A 22,878-nucleotide genomic window follows, 5' to 3' on the forward strand; every position below is an offset into this window, starting at 1 on the left:
GGCATCGCAAGCCCACTGATCCAGAAATCCCCTAACAACTATGACATGCACTGTACTTTCACTGATTTTTTCTTGCACTTTAGTATTAATGTCACCGCCCAAAACCAAAGTATTTCACTTGCGTATGTGTATGAACATGAAAGTCAACCTGTTTATTTGATGATTTTAAGTCCCGAATAAAGTGACTCTTACTGACACACGAGTACACCATTTCTAGATTTGCATTGCCTGTCCTCGGTTAATGTCATTGTTTTCCTTTTTATCTTTTTTCCACTTCAGTCAAAACCCCTCTGTGCTTGTGCTGGGTAACTATGGAGATGGTTCAATGTAGGGGTTTGGTTACATCAGACATGGATAGTGGCACTTGACCTAGTTCAGCAGGAGCCTGATTAGCAACACAGCTATCAGCTGCATGCTCCTCCTCACCATCATCATAGCTGTAATCCATATCTTACATCTTTGTTTGTCCATGCCATTTGGCGAGATATAGTAGTCTATTCTCCTCTTTTATATTATTTAAAAGATAACCCTCTCTATACAATTATTAGCCATGTTTAGAGGAATTCAGTTTCACCATGTTATTTGGTGGTTATCAGTAGTTTTTAAAGCAGATTTAGTTCTAGATCAGTACACTAATATCACTTAATAAAACATACAGTAAGTTAACTAAAATATACAGGTACCAATATGCCATTCCATAACACTTGACAAATATTATTACTATATGTTTGGTGAATTTATGAGCAGATTGTATTTTAAATGTTCTAATAATTGTCCTCTCCAGCTTTAAAACTGCTGTCATTGAGTGTGTTTACATGCACAGCAGTAAGCTGATAACTCACAAATATCAGCTTATTGAAATAACCAGTTTTCCCCTTTTACATGCAAACCAGTATACTGACGATGCAAGTAAACTGCGTTTACATGACTTTATTAATAAACCGTGTTATTTCCTTGTAGTGACGTCAAGCATAATAATGTCCGTATCTGACTCTGAGTATTCAAAATGTTACGTCGGTTGTGATGTTAAAGTGTGCACCATGTCAGCGGGCGATTCGCGGCTCATATTATTCTCTAATGCAGTTACAGATGAGGCATTTTGACCTCTTCTACTTCTGCTGCATGAGATCAGAACACATCTTTACAATTTTCTGGGTCTTAGTTCACCCAAAAATGAAAATTGTTTCATTTAATTACTCACCCTCATGTCGTTGGACACCCGTAAGACCTTTGTTCATCTTCAGAACAAAAATGAAGATATTTTTGTTGAAAGCTGATGGCTGAGAAAGGCTTCAGAAAGGCCTCCATTGGCATTCAGTTCATTCCCACTCACAAGACTCATAAAAGGCACTAAAAACATCGATACAAAGTCCATCTCATTAGAGTAGCTGTACAATAATTTTACAATGCAACAAAAATAGTTATTGTGCACACAAAAATCTAAATAACGACTTTATCCACCAAGTTATTGACATGAACTCGACGCATGTGCGAGAATATGACGCAGATCCGTCGTTCATTTGTGTTCCGAAGATGAGCGAAGATCTTACGGGTTTTCAACGACATGAGGGTGAGTATTTAATGAAATAAATTTCATTTTTGGGTGAACTAACCCTTTAAAAGAGTCTGTGTTTGTGATATATGTCCTTATTTCATGCAAAACTCACTCGCTCTGTCTGGATGCATTTAAGTTTGCGTTTTTGTCACCTATCACACGTGCGCACTTCAATAAGCCGACAGAAAGCAGGTTAATGAGTTTACATGCAGCGAGAAAACGCGGTAAGAGGCAAAAAACTAACTGTTCCGATCGGTTTATGCTTACGCCGTCTATGACCTTACTCTAGTAAAAGAAAACGGGTTACCGACTTTACATGACCATGTTCGTTGTCGGCTTATTAGGCATAATCGGCTTAAGAACGTGCACGTAAACGCACCCATTGTCAATGGATCATTGAGTCAGTGAGTTAAAATCAAGAATTGGATAAGTCTGAATCGTGAATGAATCATAATATTGTGGATATCATTTGATTGTGTGAAAAGATCTTACTCATGGATGAGATCTAGAGCAGACATTAACATTTTCATTTTTGGGTGAACTATTCCTTTAAATTCACTTTTTTTATGGGCCAATGTGTCACATTTATAATGCTAAAAATAACACTCAGTAATGAGCATTCTTATTATCTCTCTGATTAGTTTTCAGATAACACCCTCTTAGTGTTAAATAGTGTGTCCATACAATCTGTTTTTTACTTATTGTAGATAACTGATAGCTAACCAAAAGAAAATGTATGTTCTGTTTGTTCTTTTATGTTTGTTATTTTATTCCCTTTCGTTCTCAGATGAATACTACAGGTTTGTTTTTCCTCCATTAACTCCTTGGCAGACCTGCATGTATTCTCAATCAAATTTGCACTAAAGTCATCCATTAATTGTGGACACATGCTGGTAAAGATTGTGTGTGCTTGTGTGTGCATATTTCCTTTTCGTGCTAGCATTAACAGTGATTTTCAATCAAGTATGCGTGTGTGTGTGTTTGTGTGTGTGTGTGTGTGTGTGTGTGTGTGTGTGTGTGTGTGTGTGTGTGTGTGTGTGTGTGTGTGTGTGTGTGTGTGTGTGGTTTAATGAGTAAATGTTCCTAAATCTACTTTAGTGGACTCATTACATTGAATAGGCTTTTTCATACATCAAAAAGGAGAAAACATTTGTCACCTTTTAAAAGAAGAAATATTTATGAGGGAATCTGTAAGGGCGAAAGAACCCAAAACATTGGAGACCTCAATGAAAGAAATTAGACACTTAGAAATGACACTTATAATCCTGTTACGGGCATGTATCTGTATGTATCTTAATATTACAGTCATTTAATAATAAAGTAATAAGTTGGAGATTCATGTAGCTAATGAGAATCCCTAGCCTGGATGCCAGCCGAACTTAGCCCCGCCCACAACATTTTTAGGTCGAGCAGTTTGGTCTGGCCTCGATCCATAGAGGAGTAATTATCCCTGAACAGAAACTGTTCAGACCAATGAAATCATCAAGGCGGGCTTTAGACGATAACGGACAGATGATCAACAGTAACGTAATCATGCACGTCATCAAAGGGGCTTGGATTATATTTTTTCGAATCCTAAACGGAGAGCTTGTTTGTATATGCATTCACCTTCACAATTTCTCTCAAAAGTGATGTTCATGTTGGGTAAGTACTCTGTGTATCATTAAATTATTTTATTTTTTTACAACACCGGCAAAGATTGTTTATTTCAGCGCACGCTTGCCAAGTTTTTACAACAAAACCCACCAACTACTAGCCCTAAACAATAGCTTCTCGGGGGGTCCTCCGGGAAAAAAATGGTGTTTGGGGGGTAAAATGTGTGTTATTTTGGCAAGGTTGCCTGCTAAAATTCGCACTCATGGGTCTATATATCACATAATAGTCGCTTAAAACCCACGGACATAGAAAACAAACCGCGGGAAAAAAACGCGGACTTAGCAACACAGTGCTCTGTTGACGTCGCTTCGTTGCTCTGATTGGTTGTAGCTCTATCCAATTGAGGTCTTTCCTGCCTCGGTTGAAGCACGCCCCATAATTACAGCCCAATGGAGCAGTTTCAGACTCATATTCTGAGTAAAATTGAGTATGAACACGTCAGGCTAGAGAATCCCTAAAATGATCACTGAAATACGGTATATTTCAAATAATTTCAAATATTCAAATAAGCGTTATATAAAAGGATTTAAAAGTCACAAGTGTGGGGTAAAACTCTACTGTGTTGCTCGAAGACATACAACTGTTCTGCTTTGGATGTATTTTCATTTTTGGAGGAGCTAAAACAGAAGAAGTAACTGGGATCTAGAGATCTACTTCTAGGCTTCAGAGGAACTCTGACCAGGACCAGTTTATAGCAAACACTGAACCAGACTATTTCAATGTTGAGAAAGCAAGCTCATTGACTGCAGAATCAGCTTGTGACATATATAGTAAAGAATGTGACTGATAGCAGATTGCATGTAACGGAGCAGTGTGTGCCAACTAGAACATCTAGTTCATGACTGAACGAGTCATAAATAAGACCATTGGCTAGATGCACAGAAGAGATGTCCACCCTATTTCATAAAGATCCACTGACTGTTGGCAAGCAAATATCACAGTCGCAACCGTCCTGTTTTCCCAAATACTGGCAGACCTGTGACATGAGGACCAGCCACAACACACACCTGACAACAATACTCGTGCTTGTGTGACATTGCTTATATAAAAGAAATGTATACATTTTGGTACCGGAAAAAAAGTTAATTTTCCTTCCTCTATATTCATAGTTTCCGTTCACATGAGTAGCGTTGAGACCGGGAGGCCAAAAAATCCATAGAACTGCAGTACAGGCCTTTCAATTATCACAATGTTTATGTTTTAAACCATGAATATTTAGATCATCTCTCAGGTGATATCTAGAATACATAAATAGTCTGGGTTCAGCTGCTTGCCTGTGCATAGCATGTTTTATTAATAAGATGTATGCTGAATTTGGGGTTTTAATATTACTTAAAACAAACCTGTTTAAAATAGCTAGGGGAAGCCTTGTTTTGCTCTCCAGATGGTATGACGTCACTTGAAATCTATGAATTAATCGAACACAACTCTGTTCCAGGGTCTTTCCTAAATGTCATGCTGATCTCGTGACCTCATTACACACCTCTCTGTGCTCTCTCACTGTGTGACAGTGCGTGTATGCTTATTTGTGTAGTCTTCTACACCTACTCAGTCAGGTTTGGCTCAGGTGACAGATGGATCATGAAGAGCTTGTCACTTGTCTGTCACTGCTTGTTTGTGAAGACAGCATTCATGAGATCTCTTTTATAAGCCCGTCGGTGAACCGAGGGTGAGGCTTAGGTCAGCTTACACAATGACAAAAAGATCAGCCGTGTTAGTCCATGCGGTGCCTCCCGTTATTATTTTATTTTTATTTAGGGATAATATGGGCATATTTATCATCCAAACAACATTCCCTAAATTATTTCTACTACATGATAGTGATCCAGCCACATAAAAACCCTCAACTCAGAAGACACTGCCCCTGGGTATCTGAATTTTAAGTCATGAAGTGCGAATCTGCTTGCTTTGTTATTATTGATTTTTAAAACTACACCATCAAGATAAAACAGAATCAAAAGAGGCGCATTGGGATTTGGGGGCTACACTTTTGCCTTTGTTACTGATTCTGTTTGTTCTTACCCATGATGCTGTTCAGCTCTCAATGGTGACTCTCAGTCACGCTCTTTCTCTCAGAAACCATTGCTGACAGCACAGGGAGCAACACAAGCTTGTTTTTGATTTCATCCCCAGACAAGAGCACATTTGAGCGAGACAGCACATCTGTGATGGAGGGAGAAAGAAAGAGAAATGTTTTATTGTGAACAAATGCAGGATTACATGCAAGAAAATCATTTCGTTCATCCCTGTGCACGTCAGCCATGGCTGTTTGTGAAATTGTGCTCATTTCCCTTTAGTCCTTTGTTTCTGCATCTGGCAGTCGACCTATTATGTATGCAAAGCTGTACATTTGCATCAACAAAATTAGCTTCTCGCAAGCAAAGTTTCCCTGTGTGTCTGAGACAAATGTTTTTTGGTTAAGTTAGTCATGTCATTTCTCATCTGCGTGGCAGGAAAAGAAGAGAAATACAGCATCTCTGCAGCCACAATGCAAGACCATGATTAATGTATGACAGGTCTTTACAAGGCCAACAATTTATGAACAACACAAGTAGATGCCTATGAAGTCCATAAATACAACACTTAGGGCCAGATTTACTAACAGCTTGCGCCAGAGCAAACCCTCTTTTAACGTTAAAAACTACTGTCAGGATTTACTAAAGACAGTGAAAAGTGAGCCCTGAAAAGGTGTGGACAGAATTATTTTTGCAGCCGACCTTTATTGCATATGCATATGTAGTAGTTTTCCTTTCAGACACAAAATTTATGGGGGTGGGGGGTATTTAAAGGGTTAGTTCCCCCAAAAATGAAAATTTGGCCATGATATACTTACCCTTAAAGTCATTCTAGGGGTATATGACATTCTTCTTTCAGACGAATAAAATCAGAGTTATATTAAAAATGCTTCCAAGCTTTAATGGGAGTAAATTGTTGTCCATAAAAGTGCATCTATCCATCATAAAAGTGTTCCACACGGCTCCGGGTGGCTAAAGGGTGAGTATATCATGGGCTAATTTTCATTTTTGGGTGAACTAACCCTTTATCACGCAGCACTCATATCTGTCAAGTATGAGTGCAGGAAAGTCCCGTATTTCTTTCCCGCCGTCCTCCTATATAAGTATTTTCCTGTAAATATCCCGTATTTTAACCTGCGTTATTAAAAAAAAATAATTCCGGAAAAAAATAATAATAATCCAATCTGAGCTCTGTAACTAGCCTCGCGATAACTGCCATCTGCAGTAGCCTACTACAGTACTGTAGGTGGCCATTGTAGCGAGGTTAGTGTGTGAGGTCAGATGACGAGTGACAACGCGGGGAAAAAACTAAAACAAAACAGAGACTCCTGCCAAAAAATCCCAAACTCTCGTGTCAATACCGTGATCAATGGGACAGCTAATTTAATTTTCTGAAGAGGAATAGGGTGGGGGACAGTCGCGCGTTTTGTAGCTAAGTTTTGTAACTGCGCCTTCAGCATCTCACATCCATATCATGTGCGACAGCGGAAGATCTTTTAAAGTAACCACTTATAATGACAATGTAAAGAACAAAAGTAATAGCTCACTAAATATGCTCTGCTCTTGAGTAAATAACTTCAGTAGCCTACCTTTAATAAGGATTAATCTATAATTCATAACGTTTGAAGTGCAAACTGATAACAAGTATATTTCCAACTTGTTAAGTTGTTATACAAGTAGGAAGAGCACAGGTACAAATTAAAAGTATTATTATTATGGGTTAATGTGAGGATTTATGCCACCCCGGACCCCGCCCATAACCAGATTTTGATACCCAAATGTTGACAGGTATGGCAGCACTTCCACTCCCAGTTTGGAAAAGCTTGTTTGCAATCATGTGGTTCTGATGACGCACGAAATTCAGATGGAGCGCAGGAAGTGAAAAAATAGAATGGACGAGATGGAGGAAGGTCCGTAATGTGCTGGTTTAGCTATATAAACCGAAAATCACAACATATGTTGTTGGACGTGATGCTTATGTTATAAAGAGGACCGATTTTTCTACTGAATTGGAAGACTTGCCTGCCATCTAGAAGGTTGATATAGAGAATGTGAAGCTGCCTTTACGCAGTGTTGAGTTCTGGACTGGTTTGTTTATATCGCGCTGCCTTTCTGCTAGTGAGTTTAGGTTGTTTTGATTTTCTGTCGACTCGCAATTGTGAAAATTTATGCCGCATCAAGAATTGCAACATTAACTCACACCGTAAATACTCATATTGCTTTTGAAAGTTCTGCATTGTGTTTTGTTTCATTAACATTACATTTGCAAGTATGATTCTCACTCGGCTTGTGAATTAACAAAACTTGCCACTTCAAAACTATTCACAAGCTTCCATGATTTTAGTAGTAATTTGTTTAAATAAATATATTTTTTAAAAGAATACTGTGTCGGTGTCTGTCCACTGAATGTGACCATCTCCAATTCTCCTTGGTGGCCATTTGGGAAAGTGAATATTTACAATGACAACCAGGGGCGTGGGACTGGGGGGATAAAGGGTACTGAGTAACCAGGGCCCGAGGCAGGGGGGGGGCCTTAGAAGTCCGTTTTCTATACATACACATACATGGTACGGGGGCCCAGCAAGATGGTTTGTACCCAGGGCCCAAAATTTGGTGCTACGCCCTTGATGACAACAATAAGCTTCAGTTAAATTTACACATTTCCAACAAAACAAAAAAAATAGATTGACTTCTGTCAGCTTGTTGAACCCATTTTTACCATCATATAATAATGTATTAAGCATCAACGAGTGCCCTGGTTGTGACACTGTTTTCACGTTAACCAGATTAACATTGTGAACCGAATTCTTCAAAAGTGAAAACATCAAATGAACATGCAATTCAACAAAATATATTTTCTTCCCTGCAAAAGGTAAGCCGGTAGAGACAACATTAAATGACCTCGTGTCTCAAAGTAAAAGTAAAGTAACATTACAAGTATTATGAACGTAAACTTACAGAGCTCTTACAACTACCACCTGACTGTTGATTCATTTTGGCATTCATATTGTTGACATAGAAATGCAAAAGTCTGAGGATGTGAACAGCTCTGGGTAGAATGTCATTGGTTGCTATCTTGTTATAAAGGTTATGAATTGGTGTGAACGCAGAAAAAAGGAGTAAAAGGTGGCTGCTGTTTGTTTGTCATGCTCGTGACTGGCTTTCTACGCCTCGTGGAATGCGCCAATGACGTGTGATGTCTGCGCGAGCAGGGTGGACAGAGGTATGTACAGAGGTAAATACATATGTTGACAGACAGATAGGATATCGGATCATTGCATTCGGACCACATCCAATAATTGATTTTTTTTAAATGTTGGAAGTCCTGAGATTTCCAAGATATATGTACAATGTTTATATTTATACCACTTTTATTATTGATTGCTGTCAGGATGTGAAGAAAGTTTAACCAGTATAACAAAAAATGTTTATTTCCTACCCTACCTTATAAAGATAATAATAAATACAGACAGTACTCAATTAGTGTCTAAAACCTAGGTAAAAGCAGAAGGGTGTTTGCTTAAATGAAGAGGCATAATAGTGTAAGGTAAGAAAATATAACCTATATGTGTATAGACATCCCTGAGCAAAAGACTTTATGCATTCTGAAATTCATGTATTTTATGCAGTATGCTCAGGATACAACGAGAACACCCTAGTTACCAGAGTTTCTAAAACGAAGAACTGATGAACAGATGATTGGCAGTGTTACAGCTGAACACAGATTCCTTTTGAAGTTTGCGGTTTCTAGAAACGAGAATAGAAAACTAGGGCAGCCCTCTCTTATTTTAGTGAAGCAATAATCAGCATTTGGACCAGTACTCAGCCCTCGTCACCCATTAAATGTTGATGTTAAATATATGTAAGACTTCAACAAATATTTTTTTGCAAATCTGAGTGGTGATTACCTGTAAAGATGGTTGCTAGGGTGTTCTAGATAGTTGCTAGGACATTGCTAGCTTTAATGGTATATACTAGGTAATTGCTAAGTGGAAGTTAGTGTAACCCCTCCCATCCTACTTGCCACGTTCAGAGCGGGACTCAAACCGCCATTCCCAGCATGGGAGGCAGATGCAGTAGCAAAGATGCTAAAGGCAACAGTCTCAAGCATAAGTTGCTAACACACCTCTTGAGATCAGGGGAGTGAGGTTTACATGCACAGCTCTCACTAGCTGGTCTCTGTTACACTATATGGTGTTCTGGGTTGTTGTAGTGGCATTGCTAGGAGGTTGCAGTGGCATTGCTAGGGTGTTCTGGGTGGTTGATATGGGATAGCAAGTTGTCTCCGAGGGTGTTTTGTATGGTTTCTATGGCATTACTAGGTGGTTGTTAGGGTGATTTAAAGTGATAATTCACCCAAAAATTTTAATTCTGTCATCATTTACTCACCCTCAAGTTGTTCCAAACCTGTAAGAATTACTTTGTTCTGTTGAACACAAAAGAAGATATTTTGAAGAAAGTTTGTAACAAAGCAGCTAGAGGCTAGAGCAACCATTGACTACCCCAGTACTATGGTCAATGGCCAAAATACCTTCTTTTGTGTTCAGCAGAATTAAGAAATTCTTACAGGTTTGGAACAACTCGAGGGTGAGTAAATGATGACAGAATTTTCATTTTTAAGTGAACTATCCCTTTATGTCTGTAGCATTAAACGTGGTTAATATGGTGAATGTTATGCATGGCGGAAATTAAAGAGTCATTCTATATTTAGGGGTACATTTCAGGTCAGCCAAAAAGTCAGAAAATCAGTGTTCTTTTCTGATCAATAAACTAGGTGGTTGAATAATATATGCCCTCAATGGGCTTAATTAATTATTTGGCAAGCTTAAGCTCTAATGACTTTTTTTTTAAATGTTAATGAAAATCAACATTTGATTCATTATTTTGTCAACTGTGTAACAGTCAAATGCTGTGTTATAAACCCACAGTATGCTGAATTTTGTTTTATTTACCATCCTTACCAATATTTCCATCTCAAGAGATATCCCTATCTATTTTTCTGGCGGTTTAGTTCACATTTAAAAGTAAAATTTGACATAAAAACCACACATAACACAGCTGACAGGAGTAACATCAATGACAGGACACATTAGAAGGAAAAGAGAAAACTCTCTTAAAAACGATAACTTTCTTTTTCAATTGAACAAAAATAAGTACAAGCAATTAATACAATTGAAATTAAATTGTCAACCATGTGAATCACTGTCAACTGTAACAGTTGATGGGTAACACAGTTGACAGGTAACACAGTTGACATTTCGGCCATTTTTGGGTCTTGTGCAAACTGCTGGCCTTGGATTAGTTGGTAGTTGGCCTAGATGAATTTATGTTTTTATATTCTTTCTCTACATATTTATAAATATAATATGTGATGTAAGTTTACCAGAATATGTTGATAACACAGTTGACAGTCAATTAACCTACTCTATGTGCCGACAACAATATAGATCATATATTGAAAAGGAGAAGTTATAATTTACCACAGTCTTCAAATTTACCTCCAAAAAAGGAATGACTTCATTTGATGTTGGACATGTGACTTTGGAAAAAAACATTGCTGATTTATAGGGGGTTTTATAGGGAGTAACACGGTTGACACTGATTTCTCCATAGACAGTAAAAGAAATGGACAGAGCTATCCCATTGACTTCAACGGCGGAAAAATGAGGCCAGTCAGAGGCACTCACTTCCTGATGGCTGAGCGTACTGCGCAGGCTCAAACTGAGCTTGACAACGTAGCTGTGACGTAAGCAACCTGTCTGACAGTTGTAGGTCTTCTAGTAGTTGTGGAAAGTGAAATCTGAATCACGTTGTTTAAATATTTTCTCCTGTTGCTTTTGGCTCACTATCGGCTTCTCCCCATTCTTCTCCCTTGACTTTATTGGACTTTATGTCTCCACGTCCCCCCGACTGCCTCATAGACAGTAAAAGATTGTTTCTGAGCGTCTCCTCAGGTCTATATGGTAATTTCTCAACTGTGCGACAGAGTCGCGTTGGTTATGACGCAATCGTTAGCCTATTTTTACAAAAACAGCTTCTATGGGGCGATAGTGTAAGATACAGGGTAATGGAGCCTTTTTATGCATTGTTGTGTTTCTTTATAAATAAACAATGGACAAACGGAGTCTTTAAACGCCTCAGATGTAAAGTTATTCACTGTCAAAGTGACTCAAAAATGAATGGGAGTCAATGAGATGCTAACAGCAGGTGATGGCTTGGTTAGCAATGGCCGCCCCTATGGGTGGAACGCTTTTCAAGTGCTAGATTACCCCCTTGGATTTCTCGGACACACACAAAATGGATGATATAATGTAGATGCATGAGCAAATTATTTTTAAAAACACCTCTCTCATAATTTAATGATTATTTTGGACAAATATTTATAAGAGATATATTCATGAAACATGCATTTTGGTGCTAATCAGAAGATCAAAACCTCACATTTACCAAATTGGACTGCACAAAAACAGCAAATTCCAGTATAGAATATGAGATTTTTGCAAGATAAAAGATAGGTATCTATTAGATTTTTGTATTAAATTAATAATAAATGTCTCCTGATATAAAAGCAATCATTGCTTGAAGTGAAAAGTTAATAAGAAATTGGTAAAATTGATAATTGAGTCCACGGACATGAAATGTACCCCTAATTACAGAATGACCTAATGTTTATAGATGTTTATAGGTTAAAGATCTCTGAAAATCACTGACGGTTTAAATTAGTAGCAGTAACCAAAACTATGTCAGAAACTGAACCTCCATTTTGAAGCATAAGAAATATGTATAAGTGATGGAGAGAACTTTTACATCTCTTTCCAAATATATGTCCACCTATCACAACTCTGTTCTGGCTTCAGATAATGCAAGATATAACTGTTACATTGCACGATTTTGGGCTGTCCCAGACAAAAGATGACCAATCCTAAACGGTGGTCTACGTCATACAGTGAAAGCGCAGTCTGTTGTGTGACGGTCCTTGACAGCCTGCCATCATTTTCTGTAAGTGTTCGAAATTTAGCATGATATTCACACAGTGTGTTTGCTATGACCTACGTTTGACTAGCTATAAATAAAACTGCAACATGAAATGGCGTATTGATCAACACGACATGGCGCTAAAAATTACTTACCTCAAGCTCCATTTGCAAGATAAGATTGGCATGTCAAACTGGCCTCTTCATGGCATGACCGCGTCCATATTCTCCTCTTTCGCTTCCTCCTCCTTTTCATCGCACATACAAAACAATGCCAAATGTGATTCATCTTGCTCTATATGTTTACCACTAGCATATGCTGAAGACGTATTTCCCCCCTTTTTTCTACGATATGATAGGTGTCATCTTCGTACAGTCACGTTGTACCCAAGGCCTACATTGTAGGCCTACATTTTTTTCTATCCCCGCAAAGCACTAGGCTATATCCTCCAACTTTAAAGCTGCAGTCCATAACTTTTTGCGCGTTAGCATTTGATAAACAGAACTGCATGCGTCTTGCGGAAGAACATTGCAGCTGGAGCTACTTCTCTCTGTTTATGCCTATGGCGAGTCACGCAGGCAATGTGCTCTTCCGCAGCGGTTCCTACCAAACTGGTCTGAAGTAGTCCCAATATAAATACTTATAGAAGTGTACCATAATGAGTCAGGGTTAGACAAAAATACAGTTTAGGAAATTGATTCATGTTGTACATTCTCATTATATATATTTGTGTTAATCTTGTAGTTATAGACAGCAGTTTTAATGTTAGCCCTGTTGTTCTCAAATGATGAAGAGTGTGATCCAGAGAACCTCATTGTATTTCTCATGACTGATGTATTGATTGATTGATTGAGTGTGTGTGTGTGTGTGTGTGTGTGTGTGTGTGTGTGTGTGTGTGTGTGTGTGTGTGTGTGTGTGTGTGTGTGTGTGTGTGTGTGTGTGTGTGTGTGTGTGCCCTTGTTTATATTACATTGTGGGGATCAAATGTCCCCATAAGGATAGTAAAACCTGAGATTACCTACATTGTGGGAATCAGCCAGAGGTCCCCACTTTTCAAAAGGCTTATAAATCATACAGGATGAGTTTTTTTGAGAAAGTAAAATTGCAGAATGTTTCCTGTGAAGGGCAGGTTTCGGGGTAGGGGCAGTGTAGGGGCATAGAAAATACGGTTTGTACAGTATAAAAACCATTATGCCTATGGAGAGTCCCCACAAAGATAGTGAACCAGACATTTTGTGTGTGTGTGTGTGTGTGTGTGTGTGTGTGTGTGTGTGTGTGTGTGTGTGTGTGTGCGTGTGCGTGTGCGTGCTGTGTCACCTACTCTGTGTCACCTATACTGAACAATAAAGGTAAGGATGAGTGCTGGAACACTTCTGATATGAGGAATGCTGTGATGAGCTAAATATAATATACTTACTGAGCACCAGAGGCAGCACCACTGACATGTATTTTCCCTCTCTCACACACACACAATGACATGACATGACACTCAGGAAGTCATCGTCTGTCTCTGGTCTCTGTATACAAATCAGCCAGAAGATATTTGAATAAGCTGTATCCTCTTGAGAGAGAGGAGAAAAAAGGTAAATATTCAGACCTGTGAACACATTAAGTAGGGCAAGTTGGAGAAAAAAGGGATTATGGATTTGTAGGAAGATTTGTTATGTTATGCGGAGGTGAGAGAAGGTGAGCAAAGTGTCATTTATGCTGAAGAGGACTTATGGATGATCAAGAGAACTATGGCATTCAATCTCTGAACTACAAATATCTTCAAAATCCCTTCCCATTTCATGACATCTAACTCTACATACTGTGGATAAGATTGTAATCCACAGGACATCTGGACACAAGCCAGTCTGTCTTGAAATAACACTCTGCATGCAGACACACAACTACTATACACTATTTGCATGTGGAATTTTTTTTTTTTTTTTTTTAAAGAATGTAATTGTAATTTATTCATATTTAGGTCCATCCCTTCATATTGTTAAGGAGTGCAACAAAAAATGGACAAAATCAAACATAAATATATAATCAAAAGTGTCATCTCTATAAATGTCTCCAAAAGATTATAAGACAGCAAAATCATTTCAATAACACACTGTAGTTACAAAGGGAAATCATTTTTTCTTCATGTTTTGTTCACTGAACAGAAATTAAAACAGCGGCTAAAAATAGTTTTAACATTTGTATTAAATAATAGAGAATATCAAAACATGACTAACCAACCAATTTCATTTGATTAAAGAATCTGTTTTGTCCAACATTGTGTTTTAACATATTTATGATATCACAGTAGATAAACAGACTGACCCCATCAAGTCACTTTTTGCATGATTACACAATATGGAGATAATGCAAATCTTTTGTCTATGGTTTAATGTCTCCCTCTATTGGGTATAAGGGCAAACAACCAAAACATACGCCATATTAGGGCTGCAAGATAAACTGCTCATCACAATAATTTTGCTCAAATTCATAATCATGACTATGAATCATGACTGGTCTAATTTGAAAAAATTCTTTATACTTTTCATCAGAATTATTTCACTAACCCGTAAGTGGGCCTACAAATCAAGAGAATATCAATGTCTACTAACATGCAAGGTTTATTTTAGCCTACCTAATAGTTTCCTGATTATATATAGGCTATATAATTTACATGAACACTATACATTATGAAAACTAGCAAACCCATCAAGAAGCTTCTCTCAGAAGCTAAGACAGTCAATTCTAATAATTCTAAACAATTCTAAATTAATGTTTTTAAAAATTCAACAACAAAGCACAGATGTTGTACATTCATTCAGCAACTGCAATCACAAACCTAGTTGAGATTCATGTTTGGATTTACAACAATTCATCACTGATAAAATTAACATGCAGATTAGCACTGCAGCACAGCACATGCAGCCTCGTTACGAGCACAGACTGGCTATACACTTTCATTTGAGCAGAATTGTCAACGGTACAGAGACTGCAGAGACAAAGATGTTAGTTAGCAGAGTTTATTGAGCACCAGAGAGTATAACGGGGTGAAGTGCATGTGAACAGGTGAGAGGGATGTCTTCGGGTTGTGAGGGGGATCGCAGGAGAGTGCACTGGAGAAATCGCTGGAGTGATCGTTGGAGAGTTCGCTGGGACACACACACACTGGACTAGAAACACAGGGAGACTTGACAAGAGACGCTGGAGATAACAGATATCTTCGCGGGAGTCCTTGAGGTAAAACAGAGAAAGTTAGTACCATCTCAAGACAAGACCGGACAGCCATACTAGAGTGAGTGTGTGTGTGTGTGTCTTGTGCTGGTGGTGGTGATTGGGGTGATGATGAGTATCCAGTGAGTATCAGGTGTGCGTGATCAGAACTCAGGAGAGGGTGTGCGCTGTGAGTGGGTGGCGTTGGAGCCTGGCGTGTCTGTGACAAGAATATGGTAATGGAGATTGGTCCGGGTATCGTTCGTTCATTTGTTTTTGCTTTCACAAATGAAAACGAAAAAACGAGAAAACAACTCCTTTGTTCGTTTTTTCTTTTTTTTAGAAAAACGAAAAAACGACATTATGACTTGATTTTTGGTTTTCCCGTTCTTGCACAGAAATCGGATTGGCAGGAAATGGATTCGTGTTTTTCAAAATAAGAGTTTTACCAAAACTTTATTTGTTTGCCTGTAAAATTAATAGTCTATATGCATGCTATTTGTCACCCAATTATTTGGCTTCTTTGACTGAAAAAATCTATTGAAATAGCCTAAATGTAAAACATGTTCACTGAGCATTGAGTGTTGTCATCATACAAATGTAAATAATACATGTATTATTTGTTTTAGATGTTTTTATTAACTTAAATTTCAATGAATAATATATTTTTTTGTTATATTAATATAATAAAATATTAAGTTAATGCTTCAGTTTATGTTTGCACTACAAACATCATGATGGAGTGGCACAATTTACACAAAAATAATTAATATGCTTTCAGGTTCCTAGAACAATTAATATGCAACATGCTTTTAGTCAAAGTTTGGTGGTAGGCTAATATTACATCGTCATTATAATACAATATAATGCATGATGTGCTCACTCGGTTGAGAGAAGATCCAAACTCTAATAATAAAGCCAAGAGAAAACTGTATTTTTAAAATCATCGTCATAGCTATCTGTCCTCTAATAGCCAGACACGATGTATGGCTATTAAGACCAAATAAAGGGAAGTCGGTATCAATAAAATATTTTTTTCGATTGACACAGGCTGTTTAGACATGGCATGTGGATTTACACAACAAATTATAATTGCATAAATTATGTTAAGAGATGAATGTTTAAAATGTAATGTAGAAATGAGACTACTTTTTAACTATAAAACTAACACCGCCAGTAGGTGGCAGCAAATCTCTATCTTAAAGAGAGAGTCGAATCCTTTATTCAAACGAGTCTTTCAAAAATCCTAAATCTTTTAATCTAGCAAACGACTCTGGATAGGCTAATCTATAAAAAAAAATGCCTACTCAATAACTTTATTGAACTGAAGTATAATGTCACATTTGCGATTGTGCAGATGTTCGGAGAAACACTCTTGCTGGTGTGATAGCCTAACTCACAGCCTCATAGGCTCGTGTTATAACCATATAAAATGGGAACTCGTTAGGCCTAAAAGGTTTTTTTTCTTTTTTCTTTTCTTTCTTTCTTTTTTTTATGTAGCCAATGCCTATTCCTATAGGCCTATTGTGATGACCGTGGAGAGAGCGCTCAAAACTCTTGAGAGCATATAAGTGAACAAATTTAGAAATGATCATTCTCTGTAAAGCAATGAGACGTGAACATATGAGAATTTAACAAGATTTCTCTAAATGTGCGCTCTTTTGGACTAAAAGCCTAATTGAAGCGATTTAAAGTAGCCGATCGGATGGAGTTAATGCGGATCAACGCGTGCTATTCTTTGCGAAATAAAGATACATATTCTGGTTGCGCCGTTTGATTATGGCCTCGAAGCTCAGTCGGAGGATATTTGGGACCGGGTATTTTTATTCTGTGCTCCCCTCCGTCTTTCAAACTAGCTTTCAAACTACTCCGTGATCGCGAAAAGACGCGTTCGGCGACACTGCAAGCGTGGTGTGAGCGTGGCGTTTCTGTTGCGTGTCATCCGCGGGGCGGCTGCGTGGCGTTTTCTCTGTCTTTGCACACCAGAAGCGTGTCTGACGCGGCGCTGCTGCTGCTATTAATGTACAGGGAAGCCCTATACTTCATGTTAAATATAAATATATTGCCTATTGATACAGCAAAGACAACGTCGGCAGTAGCCTGTTGACCATACATATCTATGGTATTGACGGCAAAATAGGCTACAGAATATTTCGTTCTGTATTGACAGGTTTAATATTTCAAAATCGATAATTATGTTGTTTTTTATTATTACAATTAGGCCTATATCTGCATTTATGTTAACCTACAGACTTTCAAACATGAACATGTCATTTATTAATATGTATTCGTGTCAAAATGACATATACACATCTTTTCCTATTCTATAGCCTATACTTAGTTTTGTAGCGTATAAATTAATTTAATTAAACATAGGCAACCACATCCATTAGTCTACTAAAGTATTGTGGCCGCATATCTATTGTGTGTTTTGAGACCTAATTTTAAAACATTTTTTTGTTTTTTCAAAACCCATGCACAAACATTATTCTCTCAAAAATACAAGCATGTAGGCTACATATTGTTCTCATGTTATGGTAGCACAGTTTGTGCTGAATACATTGTAATAAAAAAGCACAAATGTCAGAGCAAAACTTTTAAAGGGCCCCAAAACAGCTCAGACTCCCGAGGGATAATTTTTTTTTAATGGTTTCTAAACGTAAATTTGGCCCAAAGTAGGCTAATATGTGATAAACAGTAGCCATAGGCTATATGTTTCATCTGCTTTTATAATAGCCTAGTCAAAATAATCCAGCAATGATGTTTTTAGTAGGTAGGCCTATATCAATCGAATTCAAGATGTATAAGATCAATGAGGCTAATTTATGCCAGATAACCAGGAATTATAAAACGTATTTCCACTGTCTGGCCATGTGCGAGCGAGGTAGCCTATAATCAGCCCAAAGTAGTTATTTGGCTATAGCCTTTGAGCGCTTAGAGTGCGCGGCTCCGCCGAACGCGTCTTTTCGCGATCACGGAGTAGTTTGAAAGCTAGTTTGAAAGACGGAGGGGAGCACAGAATAAAAATACCCGGTCCCAAATATCCTCCGACTGAGCTTCGAGGCCATAATCAAACGGCGCAACCAGAATATGTATCTTTATTTCGCAAAGAATAGCACGCGTCGATCCGCATTAACTCCATCCGATCGGCTACTTTAAATCGCTTCAATTAGGCTTTTAGTCCAAAAGAGCGCACATTTAGAGAAATCTTGTTAAATTCTCATATGTTCACGTCTCATTGCTTTACAGAAAATGATCATTTCTAAAAATTTGTTCACTAAATGATATAGTTTTGAGCGCTCTCTCCACGGTCATCACAATAGGAATAGGCATTGGCTACATGAAAAAAAGAAAGAAAGAAAAGAAGAAACATTTTTTTTTTAGGCCTAACGAGTCCCCGTTTTATATAGTTCTAACACGAGCCTATGAGGCTGTGAGTTAAGCTATCACACCAGCAAGAGTGCTGTTTTTCCGAACATCTGCACAACCGCAAATGTGACATTATACTTCAGTTCAATAAAGTTATTGAGCAGGCTAATTTTTATAGATTAGCCCAGAGTCGTTTGCTAGATTAAAAGAATTATGATTTTTGAAAGACTCGTTTGAATAAAGGATTCAACTCTCTCATGAGGATAGAGATTTGCTGCCACCTACTGGCGGTGTTAGTTTTATAGTTAAAAAGTCGATGTTTCATTTTTTTCCTTCTAATAATTTCATATTTCTACATTACATTTTAAACATTTATCTCTTAACATAATTTATGCAATTATAAGTTGTTGTGTAAATCCACATGCCATGTCTAAACAGCCTGTGTCAATGCAAAAATGTATTTTATTGATACCGACTTCCCTTTATTTGGTCTTAATAGCCATACATCGTGTCTGGCTATTAGAGGACAGATAGCTATGACGATGATTTTAAAAATACAGTTTTCTCTTGCTTTATTATTAGAGTTTGGATCTTCTCTCAACCGAGTGAGCACATCATGCATTATATTGTATTATAATGACGATGTAATATTAGCCTACCACCAAACTTTGACTAAAAGCATGTTGCATATTAATTGTTCTAGGAACCTGAAAGCATATTAATTATTTTTGTGTAAATTGTGCCACTCCATCATGATGTTTGTAGTGCAAACATAAACTGAAGCATTAACTTAATATTTTATTATATTAATATAACAAAAAAATATATTATTCATTGAAATTTAAGTTAATAAAAACATCTAAAACAAATAATACATGTATTATTTACATTTGTATGATGACAACACTCAATGCTCAGTGAACATGTTTTACATTTAGGCTATTTCAATAGATTTTTTCAGTCAAAGAAGCCAAATAATTGGGTGACAAATAGCATGCATATAGACTATTAATTTTACAGGCAAACAAATACAGGTTTGGTAAAACTCTTAATTTGAAAAACACGAATCCATTTCCTGCCAATCCGATTTCTGTGCAAGAACGGGAAAACCAAAAATCAAGTCATAATGTCGTTTTTTCGTTTTTCTAAAAAAAACGAAAAAACGAACAAAGGAGTTGTTTTCTCGTTTTTTCGTTTTCATTTGTGAAAGCAAAAACAAATGAACGAACGATACCTGGACCGAGATTAATAAACTCCAAGATACTGTCTATCCGTGTTTTTAGATCACAAGTGCTTTTTTAGCAGAGCGAGAGCGCAGCTCTTAACAATAAAATGTATTGTAAAGGTTTTTGAACAGCATTATCAAAAGTACTGCAATTCATTTTTAGGGGTTCAAGCACGAATGTTTGAAAACCTACACTGTCTCAATCAACTCCCTAGTTCAATAGTCAGGGCTCTGATCAGGACATAAGTCAATGGGCTGACTCCCTGATCAGTGCCCTGACTACTGAACTAGGAACTGATTTATTCTGCCGTAAAACGCATCGTGCAGACCAAACCAATCGCGTGCCGGATTGTGACCTGGGAAAATGTGCGGCTATTTTGCCATTTTCCAAAAACCTACTTTTGCGAACTAGTCCCATGTTTTTGGCCAAACCGGAACCAAACCAGTGCAGCCAGATTATCTTGAGTCTGATTATCAATAATTACTAAAAAAAAAAAAGTGGAAATTTGGGTTCAGGGTTCCTAAGGGCCGCCAGTTTTAGGGGGGAGGAGCCCCTTTTTACTTTATTGGCTATAGCTGGTCAACAGAACGAGATATTTTCACCAAACTCAGCACACCCATGTAAGAGCTCATTCTGTGGTCATAACGCGCTATAACGGTTAAAAAGCTGTCAAAATGATGCATTTCTGTGGAAAATCCCATTAAATGCTTCTTCCTTCCCGATTTGCAGACAGCTTCTCAAAATCGGGCGTGCCTATGCGTCACATCACCCTAACCTTGCAGACTTTTATGGACGTCGGACCATCGGTGGCGCTTTAACTGTTAGAAAAGTCAACTACATTATCCTATGCAAAATGATATTTAATGATATTTTGTAATGATATTTGACTAAAAAATGTCTGTTCTGCGCAGAACTTCACCAAATTAGCTGAGCATGTGCACCCGCCGTGCAAACTTTCCTGGACATCGGGCCGTCGGTAGCGATACAGTTTAAAAGGTAATTTTTTTATTATTAATTAATTAATATCCATGATAAATGAGCTGAAAATGCTAAATTCTACCGTCGTGCTCTCTGACAGCCATTGTCAAAACGCTTGATAAAATTTTTGTAACCAGCAGCTCAAAAATCAAGTGCTGAGACCCTATAGTTTTTTTTATAAGCCTTTTTATGCCCTTTTACGCCCTATTTATTAGGGGTTAAGCACGAAGTGCTTGAAAACCTATTGTATTCGTAGCGTTTTTTATTCTGCCGTAAAACGCATCGTGCAGACCAAACCGTGAGGGTTAGAGACTTGAAACTTGGCCAATAGGTAGTACAAACATCAAGGACAGGTTATCAAATTATGAGCCAGATTGGCCTATAGGTGGCGCTATAACGATCAATTGCGCGAAACTGCTCATAATTCCTAGACCGTTGGCCGTTGGCCTCAAGTGCCTTGTATCATTGGAATCCTTGGCTCAAGACGGACCAGACGCATGCCTCGGATTGGCTCGCTCTTCAGGCACAAATTTTGAGATATTTTAGGTTTTTTGAAAAACCTACTTTTGCAAATTTGTCCCTGGTTTTTTGACCAATAGGAACGAGTCAGATTATCAATAATCATTGAAAAAAAGTTAAGGGGTGCTAAGGGGCGTCAAAATAGACGTTCAAGGCGGAGCCTATTTTATTAATAAGGCTATAAGTCAAGAAAGAAAAAAAATATCATCACTAAACTTGGTACACATATGTATGGGCTTAGTCTTTGATCACAATAAAAAAAATGCGACGATTGAGCTCTAGGTCGCGCTATAATAAAAAAACAACAACATAAAAACGGCTATAATCATCTGACTGTTAGTCCGATTGGCTTGAAAATTGGTGTGCAGTCTCTTGGTTCATGGCCCAATGTATGTCTATGAGGATATTGGCGTATCTAAAAAAAAACATGGCCACCATCAGCCAATGAAGTTGGACACCTATTAACTTGGTGCTCACGTTCACTGTACTTAAATTGTTAAGTTCACCAAACTGGGTACACCAGAAGTTCAGTACACCATGCTGGGTACAACCAATCAAAACTTCAGCATGCATTTCAGTATGAATAAATTATACACCTGAATTGTGACACTTTTTTTATTTTATTCTTACTATTTGCTTTTACTTTTGCTCTTTTGTTATGATGTTTTTGTAGCTTGTTTTATGTTCAGAGTTGATCTGTTTATCAGATAAAAAAAATACATTCAATTCATACAAGGATTCTTGATGTCTGTGCCTGTCTATCTAATGCCGTAGATTTAAACATTTTTGTGCACAAAAAATAAAATAATACATTTTTCAATTACCACAAGAGTAAAGAATCTCATGGAAATTTGTATTAATATTTCATTAGACTCTGCATGAGATCAGGGATTCTGCCAACACATGATGATGTTATCATCGTCAATGATTAAACAACATTACTTGATGATATTTTCTCTTGACTTTGTGTTCCTTCCTAAATGTGTCTCACAAACACAAAACAGCCAGAGAAACATTATATTATAATAGTATACAGTCAGAGGTCAAGAGCCCAACTAAAGCAAACACTGATCTCCATCATGGTGACCTCCAAAAAAACTATTATTTTCATTAAAACAGAAATAAAGTCAGTCTGGTTAGTTATAAGTTAGCTCACATATTATTATGTTTAGTAACTTACGAATTTTTACTTACCGATTTTAAGGGGGGGTGGGGGTGAAATGCTGTTTCATGCATACTGAGCTTTTTACACTGTTAAAGACTTGGATTCCCATCCTAAGCATAGACAAAGTTTCAAAAACTAATGTTGGACGTTTGATGGAGTATTTCTGTGTTAAAAATACTCCTTCCGGTTTCTCACAAGTTTTTTCCGAGTTTGGCTCGACTT

At 37.6% G+C, this 22,878-nt stretch overlaps 1 protein-coding gene across 2 annotated transcripts in view; it reads left to right on the forward strand.

Annotated features, from left to right (window-relative positions):
* The first annotated feature begins 12,204 nt into the window (after positions 1–12,204).
* Positions 12,205–22,878, forward strand: part of exoc3l4 (exocyst complex component 3-like 4) — a 127,016-nt gene continuing 116,342 nt past the window's right edge. Inside the window, exon 1 of one of the 2 annotated variants that reach the window (XM_067422503.1) lies at positions 12,205–12,225. The gene's annotated coding sequence lies outside the window, so the exon portion shown is untranslated. Of the gene's footprint in view, positions 12,226–14,989; positions 15,441–22,878 lie in introns of those variants that run through there. The other variant, XM_067422502.1, reaches the window with a different exon arrangement.

Source organism: Pseudorasbora parva, chromosome 17 (assembly GCF_024679245.1).
Source record: "Pseudorasbora parva isolate DD20220531a chromosome 17, ASM2467924v1, whole genome shotgun sequence".
In the NCBI taxonomy this organism is placed as follows: Eukaryota; Metazoa; Chordata; class Actinopteri; order Cypriniformes; family Gobionidae; genus Pseudorasbora; species Pseudorasbora parva.